This window comes from Helianthus annuus, chromosome 6 (assembly GCF_002127325.2).
Source record: "Helianthus annuus cultivar XRQ/B chromosome 6, HanXRQr2.0-SUNRISE, whole genome shotgun sequence".
NCBI lineage: Eukaryota > Viridiplantae > Streptophyta > Magnoliopsida > Asterales > Asteraceae > Helianthus > Helianthus annuus.
The window spans coordinates 126,216,786-126,235,901 of NC_035438.2; the positions used below are offsets into that span (position 1 = coordinate 126,216,786).

Genomic DNA, 19,116 nt, shown 5'->3' on the forward strand with positions numbered 1-19,116 from the left:
AAAACGCATCAAATACCAAGTTTTGGTGCTGCAGGGACTAAAATGGTAAATCTGCCAAACTAGGGGCTTACGGACCGTAAGCCAAAGCCCATACGGTCCGTAAGGGGTCCCCAATATAGCAGAACCCACATTTAATGCTGATTGGCTCTTCAAATCGCGTAAGGTCCGATTGCCTTTTTCACCCAATGAAAGGCCAAGGGCCATATTCAGTGAATCTAGCATTGTAACACATGTACGCACAAGATCATGGCACGATATTCGATAAAACGATCCTAACGGTTCCACTTTTCCTATAAATACCCCCCCCCCTTTTGTGTATAAATCACAAGAATCAGATCTAAAAAGCTCTAAGTTGAAGTATTGCTTCATACCTGAGTTTCTCTGATCTCGATTAGCATTCGGGGACTCTCCGTAAGTATTCTTTCATTGTTTTATCGCTTTTCAAGTCCGAAAGTCGACGTTTTGTTGACTTTCTGCGTTGACCAGCTTATGGTCGATGCGAAGTTCGTTGGAACTTCATAACGTGAGCGTGATCACGATGGTTATGGTCCATAGTGACCATACCTACTGATTACCCCGTTATCTAGGCTCAGTGACGAGTCGTAGTTTCGGCCAAAATGCGCATTCTTGCGTGTTTTGTAACCAAACTACTCGTGAGCATCAAAGCCATTTATTTTGATGCCAAACCTGTTTTCTAAACTTAGTTAAGCATGTTCTAACATGCTTAGCTCGTCACTTTTAGTATAGTGCTTATATAGGGTCGTAAGGTAAGCGATCTAAACCATCGCTTATACTTTCGAACCCGACCTATTTGGTCGATCATTAGGATCCGACCAAACACATTAGGTGACCATAGCTATAACCTTCCAAGGTTATACCTTGTGGTCACGATGTTAGGCGTTCCATACGCGTTCTACGCGAACGACGCGTTAGGGTAGCATAAGCTATCTAAACGGGTCATGATGGGTCGTAAGCACTTAGGTTAGGTTTCATTTTAGTATGTAGGCTTTGTTAAACCATATTACACGAGTCCCCATACTCGTTTGGTTTACGAACGCGCATACTATCCGATCCTTCCGATTTGGTCCGGTATATTAACATAGCTACCTATTAGGTGCCGTTTGATATCCCGTGATCTTTAGCATTATCTGGTTATATTACAAGGAAGTCAAAGCAATCTCAGGTGAGTACATTGAACCCCTCTTTTACTGTTTTCCAAACTGTTTTGGGGTGAAACACATGTGCCTATCTGTTACATTCATGCTTTCCATGTTTTCACATCATATGCCTGCTATGTTGTTAGTACATTATAGTACACGATTTCATTACATTTTATGCTATGTATGCCCATTGTGTGCGTACTTAGTGCATTGATTTACATGAACATTTCTGCTGCATATGTTTACTCAACATATGGGCACATTGATTTACATGAACATTTCTGCTGCATATGTTTACTCAGCATATGGGCACATTGATTTACATGAATATTTCTGCTTCGTATGTTTACTTAGCATACTTAGTACAATTGTTTACATCACATGCCTTCATTTTGTTATGACATTTGGTTTGTTTAACATGGGACAATACATTCATTAACATTGATCACGCCGTTCGTTAGTAGGTAGTGGTACCATAGGAATTGACGACTCCCATTCCTGAAGTCCTAGGTTTGATAGGACTGGAAGGAATGACCGAATTCGATATACATAACTTAGATAAACCTTTAATTTGTTTAAGGGTTTATCGCCGCAGTCTCAAGGCTTGGATGTATGCATAGTTTACAATACCGCATAGATGTTAATATCAATAGAGCATGCATTTTTCCACAGAACATAATGTTGATTTAAACCACGTGTTACTTCAATGACTTGTTTTGTGCATTTTACAATTGGTTTAAGTTGATACATTTCGCTTACCATACATGATACATTTTGGGATACACATTACATGATTTACATTGAACATAAACACGTTGACATTGACATACACATTTGGTGGTTTTCATTGCACATAAACATTTAACATGGTTTACACAATAACACTTGACATTTGGTTTATACATGAACAATTTACATGGTGGATTGGTTTGGGTAAATGGTTTGAGTAACGTGGAGTATGTAATATGATGCAAACATGGTGGATACGCCGCTGGTACTTCCTATATATAAATGTTTGTATAATATTACATATCTTAGCGTTATCTAAATCATTTCAGTTTAGACATATAACATTTTATACCAATAACATACCTTTCATAAAACATTGTCTTACGAAATAACTTATTATATTCAACTCATTTTACTTGGTTACTCGTTTAACCTTGCACTTATCTATATATACCATTTGATGTTATCGTTTTTCAAATGGTTTACAAAGCAAAACAAATTACAAGGTTCATGACTGACTGTTATTAAACATTTCTTTAAACTCAAGTCATGAATCCCATTTTCACAAAAACTATGTATCTCACATGCATTTTTATGCTGACGTACCTACTTTCACATGTGTTTTCAGGAGCTATTCCATAGTATGATGATCATGACACTAGGGCGGACCTGTGCCTTAGAGAATAAAAATGAAGATAGAATTAGTTTAATTATGTTCTGAACTCTTTGTTTTCCTGTTTGAAACGATGTAGCACTCATGTTTATAAATAAAATACAGCTTTGTATGCCATGGTCATGAAACCATTTAATTCTGTCCACAACACTCCCCGGCGTTTCCGCCGCGGTTGCATGGTATCAGAGCCATTGGTTATAGGGAATTAGGCTATTAGTAATGCTTTGACCTAGACTACAACTTTCTAGGACCCTAACACAAGTTATCTTGTGTTTAGAGTTTAAAACATGCACATCACCTATCCTTAGGTGATAACCACAACGGGAACTTCGGTTCCGAATCCGCTTTAAAAATTAATCATCTGTTCTAGGATGATTGATTACTAGGTTTTGAACCCTCTGTTATAAGGTTTTGAACTCTCTGTTATAAGGTTTTGAACCCTCTGTTATATGGTTTTGAACCCTTTTGGATTTCAAAAATCCCGTCAAAGTTTTGGGTTAATAGTGTGAACACGTGCGAACTGGAAGGGTGAATGCCTGTACCCTGGGTTTTCTGTCTAAGGCTAGAGTGTTCGTACAAATCCACATAATCAGACCAGTCACTCTTACTTGGGAACTCTTGGGGTGAGTGTTCACTTATAGGCGAGCATGTCTTCGCGATACACTAATTCTGACCCATTTACTTTGACTAGACATTTCATGTCGCTTGTTTGCTTTGCGATGCATAACCGCCATCTTTGCTTTTGTTAATTTTGCTTCATCTCATTCTCTTCATCCAATCATCTCACTCGTTTCATTTCATGTTTTTCTCTTCTAGAATGCCTCCTCGACGCGACAACCAGATAGTTATTGCCGAGCTGGCGGAGATTATTGCGCAGCAGATGGCTGCTCAATTCCCAAATCTCTTCGCTCAATGGAACCAAGCCAACAACAATAACAATGGTATATGCAAATACAAGGATTTTAACTCGGCTAAGCCACTCAAGTTCAGTGGTTCTGAAGGAGCAACTGGGCTTCTTCAGTGGTTCGAGAGCATCAAGAACACTTTTCGCCACGTGCAGTGTCCGGATAATCGCAAGGTCGAGTTTTCTTCAAGCGTGTTCAGAAGAGGGCTCTTACATGGTGGAATGGGGTTATGAGAGATCAAGGTGCAGAAGTTGCTCTAGCTCAGACATGGGCTGAACTGAGAGCTCTTATGATGAGGGAGTTTTGTCCTCGTCATGAACAACGGGCGTTGGAGAAAGAATTTGATGTTTTGAGGCAAGATAGTGGCGAGCACAGGGCTTATACTGATAGGTTTGAGGAGTTGAGTCTGCTTTGCCCGACTATGGTTACCCCACTCGATAAGGCCATCGAACGGTATATCGACGGCCTACCTAACTCAGTACAAGACATCCTCACTGGAAGCAACCCTACCACACTCCGTCAGGCAATCGAGTTATCAGCAACACTGACTGAGTCGCAGATTCGAAAGAATAAGCTACACAGGAAGGGTGACAAGGGCAAGAAGCAGTCGGCTGACAAGGAAGATAGCAAGAAAGGTCAAAACAAGAAGGGAAAGGATTCTGGTTCCTCAAGGGGGTCAAGGAAGCGTAAGGCTTCCCAAAACTATGCTGTCACTGCCCAAGCTAACCAGGCAGCTCCCAACCAGCCTCCAGCAAAGAAGCCCTATTCAGGAAGTGCACCTTTGTGCAATCAATGCAACAGTCACCATCAGCCGCAATATCAGTGCCGTTTCTGTACTAACTGTGGGAAGTCGGGTCATCTTGCCGATGTTTGTCGGTTTGCTCAGAATCGCGCAGTTCAGAACCCTGCTCAACAAGTTGCTCAGCAACAGGGTCAGGCTGCACGACAAAACTACCCACCAGGTGCTTGTTATAACTGTGGGGATCTGACCCACTACAGAAATCGGTGTCCAAGACTAGTCAACCAGAACCAGAATGCAAACCAGAATCAGGCACAGGCTCGAGGTCGAGTCTTCAACATGAATGCACAAGAAGCACAAGCAGACAACGAAGTGGTGAACGGTACGTTCTTTATTAATGATCAGCCAACATCTGTTCTTTTTGATTCGGGTGCCGACAAGAGTTTTGTATCATTGTCTTTTGAGACAATGCTTCGCGTGTCTAGAACGAAACTAGGTAAACCTTTGACAGTAGAGGTTGCCAGTGGAGAACCCATTGTTCTTAATTCTGTTCTACGCAACTGCCAGTTGAACCTTAACGATAATGTTTTTCCTATTGACCTCACGCCAATGCAACTTGGAAGCTTTGACGTTATCGTGGGAATGGATTGGTTATCTAAGCATCGCGCAAACATAGTTTGTTCTGAGAAGATTGTTCGTGTTCCACTGTCGACAGGCGAGATCCTACAGGTTCGTGGTGAGAAGCCTGCCGGTGGTCTCAAACTCATGTCTTGTTTTAAAGCTCAGAAATATCTGCGAAAGCACTATGTGGCTTTCTTAGCACATGTTACAGCAGATAAAGGCAAGGGTAAGTCTATTTCAGATATTCCTGTCGTTCGGGATTATTCTGAAGTTTTCCCTGAAGAGTTACCTGGTCTACCTTAAGTACGCCAAGTCGAGTTCCGTATTGATCTCGTACCTGGTGCAAATCCTATTGCCAGAGCTCCATACCGTCTTGCACCGTCTGAGATGCAAGAATTATCTAAACAGCTTCAGGAGCTCTCCGACAAAGGTTTTATCCGTCCTAGCTTTTCACCTTGGGGTGCTCCCGTTCTTTTTGTAAAGAAGAAGGATGGATCTTTTAGGATGTGTATCGATTATCGTGAGCTTAACAAGCTCACCATCAAGAATCGATATCCCCTACCTCGCATTGATGATCTCTTTGATCAATTGCAAGGCGCTTCTTACTTTTCAAAAATTGATCTGCAATCTGGATATCATAAACTTCGAGTGCATGAGGAAGATATTCCCAAGACAGCGTTCCTTACTCGTTATGGACATTATGAGTTCACAGTCATGCCATTCGGTTTGACTAATGCTCCTGCTGTTTTCATGGACTTGATGAATAGCGTCTACAAGCCTTATTTAGATAAGTTCATCATCGTTTTCACCGATGACATTTTGATATATTCTAAGACGCGAGCTGATCATGAACAACATCTTCGTCTTACATTGGAACTCCTAAAGAAAGAGCAACTTTTCGCCAAATTCTCCAAGTGTGAATTTTGGCTTAAAGAAGTTCAATTCTTAGGACATATTGTCAACGAACAAGGTATTCATGTAGATCCCTCCAAGATCAGTGCCATTAAGGATTGGGATACGCCTACTACTCCTACTGAAGTTCGTTCTTTCCTTGGTCTGGCGGGTTATTACCGCCGCTTCATTGAGAATTTCTCAAAGATTGCAGTTCCTCTAACTGCTCTAACTCAGAAGAACAAGCCATTTGATTGGGGAGTCAAACAAGAGGAAGCGTTTCTGACTTTGAAACAAAAGCTTTGCGACGCGCCTGTCCTAACATTGCCTGAGGGCAATGATGATTTCGTCGTTTATTGCGATGCATCTAAATTGGGTCTTGGCTGCGTCCTGATGCAAAGAAACAAAGTCATAGCATACGCATCAAGGCAGTTGAAGATACATGAGAAAAACTACACCACTCTTGATCTTGAGTTGGGTGCAGTTGTCTTCGCTCTTAAGATCTGGAGACACTATTTGTACGGTACAAAATGTGTGGTTTTCACTTACCACAAAAGTCTTCAACATATCTTCAATCAAAAGGAACTCAACATGAGGCAAAGACGTTGGGTTGAACTTCTAAACGACTACGACTGCGAGATCCGCTACCATCCTGGTAAGGCGAATGTCGTAGCCGATGCATTGAGTCGCAAGGAACGTACTAAGCTTCATTGTGTACGTGTCCAATCGGTTATTCAAACTGACATCCAAGCTCGTATTTCTCAGGCTCAACAAGCTTGTGTTTCACAAGGTTTGATGGATAAGGAATTTCCTTATCACATAACACCTGCTCTTGAACTGAAGGACAATGGATCGTATTACTTCATGGACCGTTTGTGGGTCCCGAGCCAAGATAATCTTTGTACCCTGCTTATGGATGAAGCCCATAAGTGTCGTTATTCTATTCATCCTGGCTCAGATAAGATGTATAAGGATCTTCGTATACAGTATTGGTGGCCTGGTATGAAGAAAGACATTGCCTTATACGTATCCAAATGCCTTACTTGTCTTAAGGTTAAGGCTGAACATCAGCGTCCTTCCGGGTTATTGGAACAACCAGAGATCCCAGGTTGGAAATGGGAAAACATTACTATGGATCTCATTACTAAACTCCCGCGAACAAAGAAAGGTCACGATGCCATCTGGGTAGTCGTTGATCGTCTTACAAAGTCAGCGCATTTCTTGCCAATCCGTGAGGATTTTTCGGCTGACAAACTTGCTCAAATCTACGTGGATGAAATTGTAGCACGACATGGTGTTCCTTTGAACATCATTTCTGACAGAGATGCTCGTTTCACTTCTCATTTTTGGAGAACCATGAAATCTGCTATGGGGTCTCAACTCAATTTGAGCACAGCTTATCATCCGCAAACGGATGGTCAATCTGAAAGAACAATCCAGACACTGGAGGATATGCTTAGAGCTTGTGTGATCGATTTTGGTGGTAGTTGGGATTCACATCTTCCATTGATTGAATTCTCCTACAACAACAGTTATCACTCCAGCATCAACATGGCTCCTTTCGAGGCTCTCTATGGTCGAAAATGTCGTTCACCTGTCTGCTGGAATGAGATTGGCGAGGCTCAGCTTACTGGACCTGCCCCCATTTTAGAGACAACAGATAAGGTTAAGAAAGTTCGTGATAACCTTCAGATAGCTAGAAGCCGTCAAAAGAGTTACGCGGACCTAAAACGCAAACCCTTGGATTTTCAAGTCGGTGATCGTGTATTACTTAAGGTCTCACCTTGGAAAGGTGTGATCAGATTTGGAAAGAAAGAAAAACTTGCACCTAGATACGTTGGACCATTCAAGATCGTCGAAAGAATCGGTAAGGTAGCCTACAGACTTGAGTTACCTCCTGAACTTGGAAATGTTCATCCAACCTTTCACGTGTCCAATCTCAAGAGGTGTTTAGCTGATGAGAACCTCCACATACCGCTTGACGAAATTCGTGTTGATAAAACACTAAAATTTGTTGAGAAACCGGTGGAAATCATGGAACGTGAAGTCAAGTGGCTAAAACGCAAGCGCATTCCTTTGGTCAAGGTTCGTTGGGAATCTAAGCGTGGACCCGAGTTTACTTGGGAACGTGAAGATCAAATGAAGGCAAAATATCCGCATCTTTTTCCACGAGTTTCCTCTAAATAAATTTCGGGACGAAATTTACACAAGTAGGGGAGACTGTAACATTTGTGCTTGTAATCATTATGAACAGTTCAATTATCAATAAAACAATGTTATTTTATCCCAATGATTGTTTGATTTTGTTTTACATTTTTCGTATTTTAACTTTTGTTCAATTTCAAACTCTACATCGCCTTCTGGAGAATTATACGCAAACTAGTACGTAAACGTACTCAGTTTAATGCGACAAATACTCCGGAACATCAACATATACTCAACATACCTTAAATAACCTTTACATAACTTAGAAATAAGTTTTGAAGGCTTTGGTATGGCAAAAACAAGTTAATTCGCCTACAGGGACTAAACTAGACAAACTGCGAAAGTATGCCAATTTAAACTGTAACGAACATTCCGGAACATGTCCATAAGTTAAACATACCATAAATATCCTTTACATAGCTTAGAAATAGGCTTTGAGGGGTTTGGTATGCTAAAACAAACTTTTGGATCATTCAGGGGCTAAAAGTGTCAAAAAGTGCACAAGTTTGCACTTTCGCGCATAACTTACGTTCTGAATACATCCGGACATCCAAAAATTTATGTAAGCATCCTAGTATTATGCCTTAGTGTTTGGCATGAGAAAAATCCATTCGTCGCACAATTTGGATCGTCTTTCGCGCTTATGCGCATTCCGTCGTAATTAACCGAACATCGCGACCGTACGGCCAAACGAACCGACATCCGACATATTTTGAGCACATTTTCAGTTCCCTATACTTTAACATCATTTTAGAGCTTTGAAATGGAGTTAACGGGGCTTAAACGTGCCAAAAACGTGCTAAAAGTGGTAAATCTGCCAAACTAGGGGCTTACGGACCGTAAGCCAAAGCCCATACGGTCCGTAAGGGGTGTGACAACCGGTAATTAACGGCATCTAATTACGTGATTAGCGAACGATTAAGGAGATAATTAATAGTGTTTAAGGCCTTAATTAACCTAATTAGGCTCTTAGTATGCCTAGGAACGCTTATCAGACGTGATAGTGCGCGTATGGTGATTTCTGGAGAAATCTGCGGAACGATACACGGAAACGATCTGACACCGTATAAACTACTGACAACACCGTCGATTACAAAGTTTATACATATAACATATACTTATGGATTACGTTTTGCGAAAATATTATGCTCTCAAACAACACCAAACGCAAATGCGAACGAAAAACGCGGAAACAGTAACGCACCGACAATCAACGACGAAACAAAAGCATCAGATGCGCGTATTAACTTAAAAACTGAAATATTATGATATATTTAGCTTTGTTTTTAAATCTTACTATCCGTAGTTGAAAATGAATCGAAAAACGAGTTAAGAATGATGACCGAGTCAATTTTACGTGTTTTAACTCACTCGACAAAATACGCATCAAATATTGATTTCTAACGAAATCTTTGAGTATTTTTCGACTTAACATTATAATTTACGACATATACAAACTTCGAGTTCGAGAAACGGGCTTCAGAATTGTTACTGGGCTGCTCCAACCCGCTAACGGGCCTCGGGCCCAACCCACTAAACCATTTGGTTAACCTAACTATATAAACACCTTATCTCAATTTTTTTGGTCATTTTGATACCCTAAATAATCAGCACACAACTACAGTACGTCTGTTGCTCTCCATCTCCTTCACACTACAACACACAGACAAAAGACCAGGGAACTCATCTCCTTCATACCCACACCACACATACAGCTCCTGTATCTCTCTCTCTCTCTCGAATCCACCTGTGAACACAAGATATTTCACCCACACACCACAACAACCTCCTCACCCTCTCAACCTGCTGGAGCAGACAATCGGAGCCGGAACCGGCGGCCGGTTTCTTCTCCGGTCGCGCACGACACCCACCCCCCTCGTCTCTCTGATGATGGTAACGAGGTAGAACGAAGATGATGATGTGTTGATGATGATCAACGGCCAGAATAGCCGGTGGTGCGGCGGCTACGAACAGAAGAGAGAGGAGCACGGAGAGAGAGAAAGAGAGAGAGAGATCTGGTGGAGAAGGAGAATGACGACATCGACGGCAGACGGGCAGCTGCGGCGGCGGTGGTGGATCTCGACGGCAGCTTGTCGTGATGACACGGCTGCGCCGCTACTCACGGTGGAGGTGGCGATGGATTTCGACACCCCCCCTAAATCGAGTTCCCTGAATGTGATTCCGGCTTCTGATCATTCCGATTTGGTAACGATGGTGGCTGTACTGGTTGACGACAGCCGCACTTCGTGACTTCTCAGGTAAGCGCCTAAAAAAAAAAAAACGCACCTTCTCATTCTTTTGGATCAGTTCAGTTCTCAGTCAAATGTGATGTTTCAGGTGGGGTGTGGTTGTTCCGGTTTGAATTTTAGCTTCGGTTCAAGTCAGATTTGATTTGGTTTAACTCGGGTTGACTAGGTCAAACCGAGTCAACTCATTGTTCGGGTTAGCGACAGTGGAGCCGGAAAACGGAAGTGATGTCGGCTGGATTGGTGGTGGATATCCTCGGATTGGGTTTCGATTCACATTCGGTGTAAGTTTGGTTCAACTCGGTTAACAAAGTCAAACCAGTCAACACGTCAGGTTGACTGGTCAACGCTGGTCAACAGGAGTCAAGGGCAGTCAACAACAGTCAACGGATTGGTTTCGGGTCAACAGCGGTCAAACAGGTCAAACGAGGTCAACTCAGGACCCGGTAACGACTTAAACATAACGAGATTTATTGATTTCGTTGTTTTTTTTTAGTCTACGCGAACCGAGCTTGAACCGCCGTACTCTAGTTTATTTATTTTAGCGTTCGTTATATTTTGCGAAAGATATATATAATTGTGGTTGGTTTATTGTTGAGTTTTGATAAAATATGACGACTTTTTATAGTAGGGTTATTCCAAAAACAGAGGAAACTCTGCCCGTTTTCCGTAAAAATTTGACATACGAAACGTATTTTATTCTAAAAATGGAACCTATCGATGTTTAAGTTTTCTTATAAATGAATATAAGCTTACGTTTTACTTAACGACGTTATGAGTTAACAAACCCGATACTTCCGAATGCTTCTATAAAAATAAATATAAATGTTTATTTTTATTTCAAAAGTCGTTACTTCGTGTTAGATTATAAAATAAATTTAATCGCTTGTATTTATTTTAAACGTCGACTTTAGACTTCCTTACGAACTAAATATAATTTTTATATTTGGTTCAAACGACGGAATTTAGAGTTTATATTTCAAACTCACGACTTAAAATATATGTATACATATATACACACTTTTATTTCCATCTTACGGCAACAACGACACGAACCGCTATCCACCTACGTATGTCTAGTCACGACGACTAACACGACATCGCAAGTATATATTTATATTTAAATATATAAATATATATATATATATATATCTTTTAACACTCGAAAACTAATTCGATTTCGTGACTTAGTTTTATCCCGATTATGAACGGGATTAAATAACCTTAGATTGATTATTTCAGAATCAAAATGATAACACCTTCGTAGAGTCGTTTACTTACGACTCGGTAGAGCTCGGACACGTAGTTTAACTATGTCATTATACTAGAAACTGATAAGTTATTCCCTGTTAGGAATACCATAGTTGCACGCTGGCTAATGCACATTCTTGGAACGACACTACGGAATCACGTTAGGCTAGCTTTGCACAGGAATATCAAGGTGAGTTCATAACCCCCACTTTTTACTGTTTTACATTTTTATAAAATGTTTTCGGGGGTGGAAAGACATGCAAGTTTTGCAAAATCACACAAGGTTTCGATAAATAAATATCGCATATTTATAAACCATTTTGCGACAGGATTTCAACAAACTCAGATGGTTTACGAAAAGGTTATGCTAAACATACCGGTTTTATAAAAACATAAGTGTTTTTCGAAACATGCATGAGTTTTAATAACACGAATGACGTGGGCAAAGGCCCAAGGACATGGGCAGAGGCCCAAGGACATGAATAACTCTCACATTATACGTTAACTAGGGTATGATTAAGCTAGGGAATGAACTGTTAGATCAGGTGAGCGAATAGTAATCTCTCTTAAGTGCCATTAATCTTGTATAAGACCGAGGGCAAAAGTGGTAGATCTATCGGGTGTAGCGAGCCCCACTCTTGGGTCCTTGTGTGGCCCATGTAGTGCTTTTGTTGTTCTAACCGGGTGAACCGGGGGAAATCCGCTAGGGTTGAGTGCTTCCTATGTCGCCACACATATTAATGTCCTTGCAAAACATTAATGATCTGTTCATAGACGCTTACATACCAGCTTTTGATACTCAAGTTTTCAAATGTTTTAAAGATTCATTTGATTGAAACTCACAAATACATCGATTTACAAACTTTGGTAACGCTTTTCAAACTATACCTAAGTAAGAGGACACGCTGATCCTGCTTACAAAGGTTCGTTTGGGCTTGGCCCATTCTCTCTCGTGCAATGCACAAAGACTCTCGTGGGCTAGACTCACAGTTTTCATATATCATGCCAAGAAAATGATTTTACTACATTTTCCCAACAACTTTAAAACCGGTTATCAAAAAGATTTATTTTAAATCTTTTCAAAACAAACTATGAACTCGCTCAACTTTATGTTGACTTTTTCGCATGTTCTTTCTCAGGTTGCATTTTCAAAAATATGGAACAGTTGGAATAGGAGAACCCATGGGAATTCGAGTACTTAGCGGCGTTCATTGTTTAGAAGTCTTAGCTTTTTGCTTCCGCTGTGCAATGAAGATACCGGTCCAGTCACGCCATGCTCTGATATTTCGGGGTGTGACAGATTGGTATCAGAGCTATAGGTTTCAGCGAATTAGGTCTGTAGAGATACCTAGGCTTTAACCTCACTTCCCTCTGGGGACTTAGATTAATAAGACTCGAACACATAGAGAACGCTTAGGACTCGAATATGGGTTTCCAACCGTTGCCGAAAACAATGAGTCAAATGTTTTGATTTTAAACATACACAAGTGTTGTGTTGATACACTAAGCAAAACTTTGAGAGTTTTGGATAACATGCATTTAGGACCTTTGGAAAACTAATGGCGAAACTCATTAAGGGTCCTCACTTAGAAATCGTGACTAACAACTCGGGCATACGCCATTATCTATATTGTCTGTGCTATTTTAATTATCCGAGCAGATAATCTACGTGGAACGAAACGCTAGTGCGCGAATACACGTGAAACTTAAACTATACGTTAGCGGACGTTGAAATACATCACACACGACTTTCGAGGCAAGGCCTTTGGAAAACATGATTGAGCATGACAACAACGATGCTAACCCCGTCAGTGGGAGAACTACTGATCGAAAGCGGCAAATTGGCAAGTGATCCTGCAAACGACACGAATCACACTAAGAAGTCACACATCTTCGCATTTCCCCTACTTTGTTATGGCGATTACGCTATTTTCGACATTCCATGGTAATGTCATGTAACAACCGGTCATCACACGAAATTCCAGGTAAGTTCCTTAAATTTCTTTTATTGAAATTCCGACTTTTGCATCTAGTGAGTAGATTTTTGCATTTCTACTCCCCCTAATGGCCATTGCATCACGAAGATTTTATTTCATGATAATGAACACTTAATTGCTTCATTCTTGGCAAATTCTTACGCTACACATGCATTGTTTGCTACGCATGTGGTTTCACTTCGAATGGTTGTTTTGTCAACATCTCATATATTATTTCGCTATACTAAATCTTCGCATTGTATTCTAGACGACCCGTATTATTGCAAAATGTTGACTCTTTGGTATCGAGTCAACGGATTTCTTGGAAAACTCATTTTCTTTCGAGTGGTATACATGGTTTTTGTTGTAACCATGTCGAAACTTTTCTTATCGAGATACGAATTCATTGTTTGATTTTATTTCAACCAAGTTCAATTGATTGAACTTGGTTGTAATATATATTCGATTCAAAATTCCATATGATGGATTGAGGCCATCATATTCGAAATAATCCCAACAAGCGCTTCATTTGTTTTGAACTATAACATGCTTGTTTGGTCTTCGACTTCATTGAATCGTTTCTTTGATCACGATCACCTTGTGGTGGCATTTTTCACAAGTTTGAAGCTTGCGCTAATCTCGTTGCTCACCTCATGTACGGATTTAATTATTTATTTATTTGTTTATTGACATTAAATCCGCTTTGTTGATTTATCATATTAAAGCGATCTTAATACAATCGTGTGTTAAGATAATGGTACACAAATTCATTTCGTATTTCGGTGTACCTCTTAACAGTTCTTTCAGCATCGATCGAACATCTTGTGATATTTATTGCTCTTTCAATTTTTGATCGAAAAACATTATTTATTTGTTTCGTTTTCAATTGAAAATCCTATGAGAATTGTTTGAAACAGACATTCAGATTTACTTCGTTGAATCTCTCACTTGATTTCAAAACAAGGTCATGTTTGTTCAGTCACCACTATTATTGAATTATTTCGATCACTACGACACCTTGTGGTGTCGGTATAAACTTGTAGCTTGGGCTAATCATGATCGAGCGTTTCATGCAAAACACAGGTGATATTTGTTCGATCACCGCTATTGCTGAATTGCTTCATTCACTACGACACCTTGTGGCGTCGGTATAAACTTGTAGCTTGTGCTAATTACGATCAGTCGTTTCATGCGAAACTGTATATGCTTTTCGTTGACACATCATTTTAGTAGTCTTAATGCAACTATGTATTAAGACGATGATACACCAGGTTCGGTTGAATTTCATTTCGGTGTATCCTTGCAATTCAATAATTTCAACACGTTGAATTTATTCATTTAACGGTTTGATTGTTGACAAATCATTTTTATGATTCTATTTATTTGAACTTGTTACATTCGAGTTTCAATCATACAACAACCAACACAAGTTTCCGTTGGTAGTGAATTCTATTGTTTCAAAAATTGATTTGCATATTGTGAATGTTCATTTGAAATTCTATTGGTCGATATTCCTGTGTTATTGAAACCCGTAAACTTGGTCACATTGGTGATAGTATCACAACATCTCGTTCACTTGACATCGATTTCTGGAAACAAACTCAGTTGAACTGTTGGGTTCTTATTGATGCAAAATGTCCTTACATTCACATAATCTGAATCAGTTTTGATTCGATTGCGCGGTCATTTACCTTGTTATTATTCGGACTTACCTGCGAACAACACAACTTTGATCAGGAGATAACATAGACTAAATTTCGAGGACGAAATTTCTGCAACAGGGGGAGAATGTGACAACCGGTAATTAACGGCATCTAATTACGTGATTAGCGAACGATTAAGGAGATAATTAATAGTGTTTAAGGCCTTAATTAACCTAATTAGGCTCTTAGTATGCCTAGGAACGCTTATCAGACGTGATAGTGCGCGTATGGTGATTTCTGGAGAAATCTGCGGAACGATACACGGAAACGATCTGACACCGTATAAACTACTGACAACACCGTCGATTACAAAGTTTATACATATAACATATACTTATGGATTACGTTTTGCGAAAATATTATGCTCTCAAACAACACCAAACGCAAATGCGAACGAAAAACGCGGAAACAGTAACGCACCGACAATCAACGACGAAACAAAAGCATCAGATGCGCGTATTAACTTAAAAACTGAAATATTATGATATATTTAGCTTTGTTTTTAAATCTTACTATCCGTAGTTGAAAATGAATCGAAAAACGAGTTAAGAATGATGACCGAGTCAATTTTACGTGTTTTAACTCACTCGACAAAATACGCATCAAATATTGATTTCTAACGAAATCTTTGAGTATTTTTCGACTTAACATTATAATTTATGACATATACAAACTTCGAGTTCGAGAAACGGGCTTCAGAATTGTTACTGGGCTGCTCCAACCCGCTAACGGGCCTCGGGCCCAACCCACTAAACCATTTGGTTAACCTAACTATATAAACACCTTATCTCAATTTTTTTGGTCATTTTGATACCCTAAATAATTAGCACACAACTACAGTACGTCTGTTGCTCTCCATCTCCTTCACACTACAACACACAGACAAAAGACCAGGGAACTTATCTCCTTCATACCCACACCACACATACAGCTCCTGTATCTCTCTCTCTCTCTCTCTCGAATCCACCTGTGAACACAAGATATTTCACCCACACACCACAACAACCTCCTCACCCTCTCAACCTGCTAGAGCCGACAATCGGAGCCGGAACCGGCGGCCGGTTTCTTCTCCGGTCGCGCACGACACCCACCCCCTCGTCTCTCTGATGATGGTAACGAGGTAGGACGAAGATGATGATGTGTTGATGATGATCGACGGCCAGAATAGACGGTGGTGCGGCGGCTACGAACAGAAGAGAGAGGAGCACGGAGAGAGAGAAAGGGAGAGAGAGATCTGGTGGAGAAGGAGAATGACGACATCGACGGCAGACGGGCAGCTGCGGCGGCGGTGGTGGATCTCGACGGCAGCTGGTCGTGATGACACGGCTGCGCCGCTACTCACGGTGGAGGTGGCGATGGATTTCGACACCCCCCCTAAATCGAGTTCCCTGAATGTGATTCCGGCTTCTGATCATTCCGATTTGGTAACGATGGTGGCTGTACTGGTTGACGACAGCCGCACTTCGTGACTTCTCAGGTAAGCGCCTAAAAAAAAAAACGCACCTTCTCATTCTTTTGGATCAGTTCAGTTCTCAGTCAAATGTGATGTTTCAGGTGGGGTGTGGTTGTTCCGGTTTGAATTTTAGCTTCGGTTCAAGTCAGATTTGATTTGGTTTAACTCGGGTTGACTAGGTCAAACCGAGTCAACTCATTGTTCGGGTTAGCGACAGTGGAGCCGGAAAACGGCAGTGATGTCGGCTGGATTGGTGGTGGATATCCTCGGATTGGGTTTCGATTCACATTCGGTGTAAGTTTGGTTCAACTCGGTTAACAAAGTCAAACCAGTCAACACGTCAGGTTGACTGGTCAACGCTGGTCAACAGGAGTCAAGGGCAGTCAACAACAGTCAACGGATTGGTTTCGGGTCAACAGCGGTCAAACAGGTCAAACGAGGTCAACTCAGGACCCGGTAACGACTTAAACATAACGAGATTTATTGATTTCTTTGTTTTTTTTTTAGTCTACGCGAACCGAGCTTGAACCGCCGTACTCTAGTTTATTTATTTTAGCGTTCGTTATATTATGCGAAAGATATATATAATTGTGGTTGGTTTATTGTTGAGTTTTGATAAAATATGACGACTTTTTATAGTCGGGTTATTCCAAAAACAGAGGAAACTCTGCCCGTTTTCCGTAAAAATTTGACATACGAAACGTATTTTATTCTAAAAATGGAACCTATCGATGTTTAAGTTTTCTTATAAAATGAATATAAGCTTACGTTTTACTTGACGACGTTATGAGTTAACAAACCCGATACTTCCGAATGCTTCTATAAAAATAAATATAAATGTTTATTTTTATTTCAAAAGTCATTACTTCGTGTTAGATTATAAAATAAATTTAATCGCTTGTATTTATTTTAAACGTCGACTTTAGACTTCCTTACGAACTAAATATAATTTTTATATTTGGTTCAAACGACTGAATTTAGAGTTTATATTTCAAACTCACGACTTAAAATGTATGTATACATATATACACACTTTTATTTCCATCTTACGGCAACAACGACACGAACCGCTATCCACCTACGTATGTCTAGTCACGACGACTAACACGACATCACAAGTATATATTTATATTTAAATATATAATATATATATATATATATATATATATATATATATATATATATATATATATATCTTATAACACTCGAAAACTAAATCGATTTCGTGACTTAGTTTTATCCCGATTATGAACGGGATTAAATAACCTTAGATTGATTATTTCAGAATCAAAATGATAACACCTTCGTAGAGTCGTTTACTTACGACTCGGTAGAGCTCGGACACGTAGTTTAACTATGTCATTATATTAGAAACTGATAAGTTATTCCCTGTTAGGAATACCATAGTTGCACGCTGGCTAATGCACATTCTTGGAACGACACTACGGAATCACGTTAGGCTAGCTTTGCACAGGAATATCAAGGTGAGTTCATAACCCCCACTTTTTACTGTTTTACATTTTTATAAAATGTTTTCGGGGGTGGAAAGACATGCAAGTTTTGCAAAATCACACAAGGTTTCGATAAATAAATATCGCATATTTATAAACCATTTTGCGACAGGATTTCAACAAACTCAGATGGTTTACGAAAAGGTTATGCTAAACATACCGGTTTTATAAAAACATAAGTGTTTTTCGAAACATGCATGAGTTTTAATAACACGAATGACGTGGGCAAAGGCCCAAGGACATGGGTAGAGGCCCAAGGACATGAATAACTCTCACATTATACGTTAACTAGGGTATGATTAAGCTAGGGAATGAACTGTTAGATCAGGTGAGCGAATAGTAATCTCTCTTAAGTGCCATTAATCTTGTATAAGACCGAGGGCAAAAGTGGTAGATCTATCGGGTGTAGCGAGCCCCACTCTTGGGTCCTTGTGTGGCCCATGTAGTGCTTTTGTTGTTCTAACCGGGTGAACCGGGGGAAATCCGCTAGGGTTGAGTGCTTCCTATGTCGCCACATATATTAATGTCCTTGCAAAACATTAATGATCTATTCATAGACGCTTACATACCAGCTTTTGATACTCAAGTTTTCAAATGTTTTAAAGATTCATTTGATTGAAACTCACAAATACATCGATTTACAAACTTTGGTAACGCTTTTCAAACTATACCTAAGTAAGAGGACACGCTGATCCTGCTTACAAAGGTTCGTTTGGGCTTGGCCCATTCTCTCTCGTGCAATGCACAAAGACTCTCGTGGGCTAGACTCACAGTTTTCATATATCATGCCAAGAAAATGATTTTACTACATTTTCCCAACAACTTTAAAACCGGTTATCAAAAAGATTTATTTTAAATCTTTTCAAAACAAACTATGAACTCGCTCAACTTTATGTTGACTTTTTCGCATGTTCTTTCTCAGGTTGCATTTTCAAAAATATGGAACAGTTGGAATAGGAGAACCCATGGGAATTCGAGTACTTAGCGGCGTTCATTGTTTAGAAGTCTTAGCTTTTTGCTTCCGCTGTGCAATGAAGATACCGGTCCAGTCAC

The 19,116-nt window shown here is 40.1% G+C and overlaps 2 long non-coding RNA genes across 6 annotated transcripts; both read left to right on the forward strand.

Moving 5' to 3' along the window:
- The first annotated feature begins 9,912 nt into the window (after positions 1-9,912).
- LOC110864170 lies at positions 9,913-11,611 on the forward strand. Of its 3 annotated transcripts, none has more exons than XR_002549694.2 (3): positions 10,005-10,181; positions 10,261-10,615; positions 11,523-11,611. It is a non-coding gene; the product is annotated as an uncharacterized LOC110864170 (long non-coding RNA). The 3 variants fall into 3 exon arrangements; XR_002549695.2 differs by having other exon boundaries at positions 11,534-11,611; XR_004859592.1 differs by lacking the exon at positions 11,523-11,611 and having other exon boundaries at positions 9,913-10,181; positions 10,261-10,761.
- A 4,709-nt stretch (positions 11,612-16,320) lies between these two features.
- Positions 16,321-18,032, forward strand: LOC110864169. Of its 3 annotated transcripts, none has more exons than XR_002549692.2 (3): positions 16,321-16,576; positions 16,654-17,008; positions 17,949-18,032. It is a non-coding gene; the product is annotated as an uncharacterized LOC110864169 (long non-coding RNA). The 3 variants fall into 3 exon arrangements; XR_002549693.2 differs by having other exon boundaries at positions 17,960-18,011; XR_004861569.1 differs by lacking the exon at positions 17,949-18,032 and having other exon boundaries at positions 16,654-17,155.
- Positions 18,033-19,116: the final 1,084 nt, after the last annotated feature.